The sequence below is a fragment of the Colius striatus genome, chromosome 4, assembly GCF_028858725.1.
Source record: "Colius striatus isolate bColStr4 chromosome 4, bColStr4.1.hap1, whole genome shotgun sequence".
Lineage (NCBI taxonomy): Eukaryota > Metazoa > Chordata > Aves > Coliiformes > Coliidae > Colius > Colius striatus.
The window spans coordinates 24,171,079-24,178,856 of NC_084762.1; positions in this window are offsets into that span (position 1 = coordinate 24,171,079).

Consider the following 7,778-nt stretch of genomic DNA (forward strand, 5'->3'; position numbering starts at 1 on the left):
TTCTTCAGGGAAAAAATGTCCAAGCATTTTAAAACTGAACAAAGAAATCTGCTAATCAGAGTGAGATACAAAGGAAAAGGTCTCTACAAGATAATGCACCCACAGGATGCCATTAAAGAAATGTCACCTCCTTCTAAATCCTTTGCATTCATTCTCTCTCTTCCTCCCTTTAAAGGAACAGCACAGAAAGGACAATAGGGACCTCACTGAAAGACTTGTTTCCTTTACAGTGCTGTCTGAGATGAAAAAGTGTCTGCCAGTCATCTCTCCAGTGTGCAGGCAATTTCATTTGCCTTCAGCCTGTTCAATGTATCCAGAAATTTATATTCATCTTAAAATTCCTATACCTGGTTCTATAAGTAGCTGGATTGATTCTAATTTTCTGAGATCAGATTGTTTTTAAAAGCAGAAAGCACTATATGTGGTATTTTTTTACACACTAAGTAGTCATAGTAATAATAAGTTCTTTCTGTTATTTTGCATTAACTGTACCTGCACTGTCACATGTCAGAGAAAAGATAACTTAAAAACTGTGAGGTTTCTTGATTTAAATGAAACGGTTTGTCAACAGCACAACTGAGTGCAAATGAGGGTAAAACATAGGGAGGTGTTACAAGTAGCTTAACAGTAGCATTACTCTGACACTGAATTTATAGCCTTCCTAAACAATACACTCCAGTGCTTTTTTTTTTTTTTTTTTTTTTTTGCCTAGAATCTCTTTTCCATCAATTTTAGCCTGTTACTTTACATCCTGTCCATCAAGCAGGAAAAGGTTATCCCCTTCCCATATTTTAGTAGCATCCTATGCATTTTAAGATGTTACTATATCTCAATTACATGACAGTATTGCTAACACCAGTGCTTGATGTTACCTTAGCAATCAGGCGGTAGATGGAACTTGTATATAAGAAAAAGAATTTTCTGAAGCATACGGAATGTCACAAATCCAAGTTTGGCAAGACTGGCTTGAAACTCTGAAATGCTAATAACTGTCACTTAGGGTTATATATGTTTCAGCATCTACTGGATTGCAGAGTTACTGCTACCATGGCTTCAATTTCCTCCAGTCAAGAGTCTCATGTCCTCTATCCTTATACCCCGTTCAGTCACTGAAATCGTTTCACCTTATCTTTGCTCAAATCACTTAAAAACCTTCCTAACCTCTCTGCTTCATATACAGTCTTGTAAAGACAGGCTGTATGTAACAGACTGGGAGATACATCCTCTATAAGAGACTGTTTGATAGGCTACATGGTACTGGAGTTGCATCTTTGCCTTGAGGGCACCCCACACTCACCAATTGAGAAACAATGGAAAAAAAAATACTATGTGTTACCATTAACCCTCACATCAGTCAGCATCTTCTGGGAAAAAGCATCTCTAATTATCTGCCTGTGAAACTGCAAAGAATAAAATCAAGAATAAAGTTGTATGCCTGATGTAACACAAGAATAACGATATTAAACTACATCTGACTCCCTATAAACCATCCAGTTCCTCTGAAAACACATATCTATGAAGGGTAAAACTAAAATCTATTACACCTTCACAAAGCTCAGCAAACTTTGCCTGGATTTAAAAACAATCATTCTTTTCAAAACTCACGAGCTAAAAATAGCATAGTACCAGTAGTAAACTGTAAGAGCACTGTTTTAAGTGTGGAATGTTCTTGCCAGCTCTCTTACAAAGAAACTAATATTACAATTTCAATTTACCTTTCAAGTAATGACTATTTATCATAAGATCTCTTCTACTGTCACTATTTGTATGTGACTACATGGAGATATAATCTGCACAGGATCACAAAAGAAAGTGAATAATGTACAAGAGAGTTACTGCACTCAAAGTGTTTTCTACAGGAAAGATACCTTTGCCAAGAGATAAAGCACATGACCAGCATGAGCAATGGTTACAAGAGGAAGCACTCGTTGGAGGAACACTGGAGGCCTGCGCACGTGCAGAGCCAATGAGCTTAGTAGAGCCAAATAATAGATTTGTGATTAGGATACACTGCAAGTCAGTTGAGTTTGTTGTATAAATTGGACTAATTTTTTTTTCACTTACAAATGATGGTATTACAGAGCATTTCTGGACATATATTTTTGCTGATTACAATGACTGAAAAAATTCCATCCTTTTTGGTGCCTCAGAAGAACAAAGTGACCACTTTTTGATGTATAATGGAAGGAATAGAGTAAGAGACAAATGCTAAAGGGATAATATTGGGAATTTTTCCAGGGATGTGGATCAAATGATCATCCAAAGAAACTCTCTGACAACTTTAAATAATCTTCAGCAATTTCTTTTTCCATTACAGTGTAGCAACCTGCCATCTCAGATGCCATTACCCCTTACCTACTTGTCTTGGCTCCTCTGCACACTTCCATGAAACAGAAGTTCAACAGAAGCCAGATGACTGGCAAGAGGGAAGGCAAAATACATATCAATTTTTTTTCACTTTTGCAAGATCAATGCCAGCTTGCAGTCCGCTTTGAAAACTTGTCTCCTTACTCTCAGATATGAGATTTCAGCAACCTCTTTGTTAGCAGAGCTTTTATATTATCTTATAAACCGATTAAACTTCCACCTACCCAGGTCCTGCTATTTCCCTCCACTAACTTCACAGAATGAGACAGACAGGAGAGATGACCATCTGTTTTACCAGTGAATCAACAGTTCTACCCCATTATGTGTACATCAAGTGATACCGAAGATACAAAGAAAGGAAGGACAGGCCCCCTGTGACAGATAGGATAAGCAAGTCTTCTTGAAGAACAAATCCCCTTTGTGTAGTTAGTATACAAAGAGTGGAAGAAAAGACCTTCTTGGTGTAAACTTTGCACAAACAAGATAAGCAAGTCTGAGTGCTAAAGGGCAATTTGCATGCCAATAATACGGTTCTGCTGACTGAGTTACAAAAGTTGAAGTTGCCCGAGGTGTGTGTTGTGACTGTATATGGGCAAACTAACTTCAAATCTACCTCAAAATTTCCATCAGATACCTTTCTCCAACTGTAGTACCCTTGTGTGGAGGCAGTCTCATGATGTACTAGCATATGCATTAGATTTATATGAATATTCATTTTCTTCATGTATATAATGGGGTGGACTAGATGATCTCTAAAGGTCCCTTCCAACCCTATCATTCTATGATTCTGTGAAATGTGTTCCCCTGATTCGTGTCAATGTGGAGCAATGAATATGGATGGTAATTTTTGGTAATTTTATTTGTTCTCATGTAACTTGTTCTTGCTTTTCATAACGGCAGCTTGACAGGTGTCTTGGTAGACTAGCTTGAACCAGATTTTGATAAGGAGGATGTTTCTGCTTCTTGTAATGGCAGCTTGGCAGGTGTTTTGGTGAGATTAGCTTGAACCAGTTTTGCAGAGATATACACACACAGAGGTTGCCTGGGGGACACCGTGAGGAAGACTATTGACTTTCTCCAAAGACCACCTAAAGAGGGTGAGAAAGACCCCCAAGATGGAAAAAAGCATGGGCAAGAAGGAGACAACCCCTTCCCAGTAATTATTAACATATCCCAGCCCCTTCGAGGAAAAGTAATGAATATGTATAAGGCCTATCCTATTTAATGTGACAGGTGTGAGTCTTGGTTGAGCAGACACTCCTGGTGCACCCAGTGCTGTTTGCTTGCCTTTATTCATTTAATAAATTGTAAACTTTAATTGGAATCCTGTTTAGGGATACATCATTTATCACGATTCTATGGTAATGAGTGTGCTTTTGTTCCCTTGTGTGCATGTTAAAAGGAGAGATCCCCCATGCATCCAGTGCTGCAATAAACCAACAACAGCTTTCTAAACTATCATTTGGTTTGGAGTGCTTCTTGGTTATTTTTGGTAACACAAGAGCATAGTTGTATAATTAAAAATCCACAGTCCACCCCTCTGGTCTCAGTAAATCCCTTATTACTGCAACATGCATTCCAGTTTCCTCATTTTGCATTTGGTCTGCGTACAGGTGAGGGTGCATCCTTCAAATGTCAGACTTCTAGGGTCCTCTTCCCTCCATTGTCACTCTCCTGAAGAGGCTTCTCAGCCCACATCAGTTATGTTGGAAATTTAGGTTTCATCACACTTTCATTAGGGTATCTATTCTTTTTTTTCTTCTCCTTTTGACATCAACATAAATAGTAAACTTATGTAACATAAATTGTAAATAGTAAAAATTTACAGTTTTATTCCGCTTTCAGTTTCCAACTACACCTCTATAAACAGCACTTCAAATTTCCCCATCTTCTTGCTCTCTGAACCCCACCAGTGTTCAAATAGTTTTTGCTGTTCTTCATACAGCCACACATAAAATTGTAATGTCAATGAATGGGGATTGCTCCAGTCTGTGTGCCATAAACAGGACCTCTGCAAGAGGACATGCCCAGTGTGGCACATTTGAAATAAAGCCTAGCAACAGGAATAGAAGAACTGAATATTAAACCAAGTAAGAACTTTTTTTTTTTTTCTTGACCAAATTTGAAAGGGTTAAGAAAATTCCCTTGTCAGATGGGTTTCAGTTCTAACATTGCCCAGTATGCCATCACTCATGGGTACTGCCATCCCTCTAGACTCCTTTGCTTCACCAGCAGTGTCCTCAAGTCAATTTTTAAAAGCAGTTAAGAAGAGATTCTCTTAAAAATGTAGTAAATTGAAAAGTTCTTATTTTGAAATACTTTACTAACTCTTGTTTATTTCAATAAAATTGGTTTAAGCATATGTAAATTAAAATAGAATTACATTTAGCATATTATGCTGCATTTCTAAATGCCCACTAGCTTAATACTTAACAAATTATGAGGACTTGTCAGATAAGATTATTTGGTAACTTCACTTTCAGACACTAGTGAGTTTATCCTTACCTGTTTGGAGACTTCACTCCTTTCCAGGTACTTGGAGAAAGAGGTATTTTCTGTAGTGCTCTTATATTCTCCCGTCCTGTGAGGAAGAGGTCACCAGAAGGAGTCAGAGAATTTTAACCTCAAGAAAGTTGTTGGGCTTTTCCAGTAACTATCTGGTCTTCATTACTATTGTGCTTGGCCTGCACTTTTTCCTTAATCATTAACCACCTGCAGCAAGCAGTATGTTCTTAAGCTTTATCTGTCATTCCTTCTCAGCAAGGGAAAAAAAGGAAAACCTGTCGATTCATTCAGTGGCATTTTAGGGGCATTAGGACAGGAGGGACGTAAAGGCAAGACAATGCAAGACAACAGCCTCAGCAGATCCTAGTGATTTTATCCCCAGGTTATTTGAAGCCAGGGAATCACACTGATGAGAATGTCTACACAACTGAGATGTTTGCTGGTTTAGACTAGAAAATGAGTGGGGCAATTGAGGGCACAGCAAAACCAGACCCCTCTGCACCCCACGGCCTTGTTGGTAGCGGCTCCCATGCCCAGGTGTCTGCCTGCCTGCCAGGGTGAGGCTGTCCGGCCCTGGCCCCTTCAGGAGCGGGAACCTTCACAAACCACACCACTGTCTTTGGGGTCAGCCAGCCAGCATCCAGCAAGCATCCTGCTAGAGACTGGCGGATGCCCGACCATCACTTAGAGCTGTTTTACTGTTGTTACACACGAGACAAGGCCTAGTGTGTTGCTCTACTCAGCTGCCACCGTAAACTAAAGCAAACCAGAGACAGGAAGAGAAAAAACACCCTTCCTGCCTTCCCCACCGACCGCGGTTTTACCCGCGCTCCACCGTGTGGCCCGGCCCCGGCTGTCGGCGCGGGGCCAGACGGGCAGGAGGAGGAGGGGGGAGAAGGGGAGGGGAAAGTGGAGGAGGATTGCGGGAACAGAACACCGGCTCTCGCAGCCCGCGGCTCTGCAGAGTGCAAAACCCGGCGTTCTTCAACTCTGGGACGAGGCAAAATTCAAGCTGCATTTCAACCGGCATGTGCTGACGTAACAGAGATATTTATCTATCAGTTGATGTCCTTATTTTTCCTGTTGGAGGCCTGATTTTTAATTTTTGTTTGTTTGTTTTGCCCTGCTCCAGGATTTAAACCAGTCATAAATGGAGACTGGGAATTAACAAAATGGGATTTCATCATTACAAGCTCATGTTTGTTGGGGGCTGCCCTTCTGCTGGAACGGCTCCCAGCCCCTAGCAGGACAGTGGCTGCTGGCAGGGGTGGGAGGCAGCTGCCCTTCCATGGCTGCTGGTACAGGAGTAGGCTCTGCAGGGATGCTGCCCAGGCTGAACACCACTGCTTGAGCTTCCCATTCTCTCCCTGCCTGAGAAGCAGTGAGTGGCTGGGGAGGGCCTGGAAGGCTGCCCTGATTCCCCTCAGGTCTGGCCTGCCAGCCCCAGCAGAGCCCTCTCCTTGGTCTTGCACTGCAACTTTCAGTGTGTAAACATGCCAGCCTTCAGGACTCACACACCCTGTTCTGTTCCTCAGCTCCCACACCAGAGGAAAAGAAATTGTGTTTTACCTGGGAGAAGCCTTAACAGCACAGCACTACGCACTGCTTAACAAAAAAACAACTGGAGGCACCCATTTATTTGAAACTTTTAGGATTCCTGCTCCCAGCTTTTTGACTTCCCGACTTTGTTCTGCACTTGGGCCACAATAACCCCATAACCCTACAGGCCTGGGGATGTATGGATGAAAAGCTGTCCAGCAGAAAAGGCCCTGGAGATGTTCGTCCACAGCCAGCTGAACATGTGGCAGTAGTGTGCCCAGGTAGCCAAGAAGGCCAATGGCATCCAGCTTGTATCAGTGTGACTAGCAGGACCATGAAAGTGAATGTACTTGGTGCTGGTGAGGCCACACCTCAAATACTGTGTCCAGTTCTGGGCCCCTCACTACAAGAAGAACATGGAGGTGCTGGGGTGTCCAGAGATGGGCAACAAAGCTGGTGAAGGGGATGGCGAACAAGTCTGATGAGGGGTGGCTGAGGGAATTGGAGTTATTGATCACTCTCTATAACTACCTGAAAGGAGGTTGTAGCCAGGTGAAGGTCGACCTTTTCTCTCCAGTAATGAATAACAGGATAAGAGGAAATGGCCTCAAGTTGTGCCAGGAGAGGTTGAAATTAGATATTAGAACTTTTTCACTGAGAGGGCTGTTAAATATTGGAACAGGCTGCTAAGGGAGGCAATAGAGTCACCGTCTCTGGAGATATTTAAGACACATCGAAGAGGTACTGAGATGGCCTCAAGTTGCAACAGGAAAGGCAGAGATTGGTTACTAGGAAGAACTTTTTCACCAAGAGGGCTGTTAAAACGTTGGAATGGGCTACTCAGGGAGGCAACAGAGCCACCATCCCTGGAGATATTTAAAAGACACATCGATGAGGTACTGAGAGACATGGTTTAGTGATGGACTTGATGGCCTTTTCCAACCAAAATGATTCTATAACTTTCAAGTCAGCAGTATCTATTCCCAGTCTAGTGATCATTTTAGAGCATGAGGCATAAGCTTGGCTCTCTTGCTGTCATTTATCACCCTGTTTTGAGGGTAAATGAAACTGGACACTACCCTTGTGCAGCTTCAGAGCCCTGACAAGCTCTGCTCTGCTGCAAGAGCTGATCCTGGCAAGCCCCTGCATGCCCAGCAAACCCTTCCAGTGGCAGGCTAGGGGGAGACAGCAGTCACAGTCCCTGGAACCATTGCTGTGTAGGGTCATAGGGAGCAAATTAAATGGTGATATGGTCTTTCCTCAGCTATAAGTGCTACTGCAAGTTTTTTCTATATGAGCTGGCCCTCATGTGGACACATCTTGGATCAAATAACTAATTTCTCTAGCATTTGTCTAATAATAGGGGA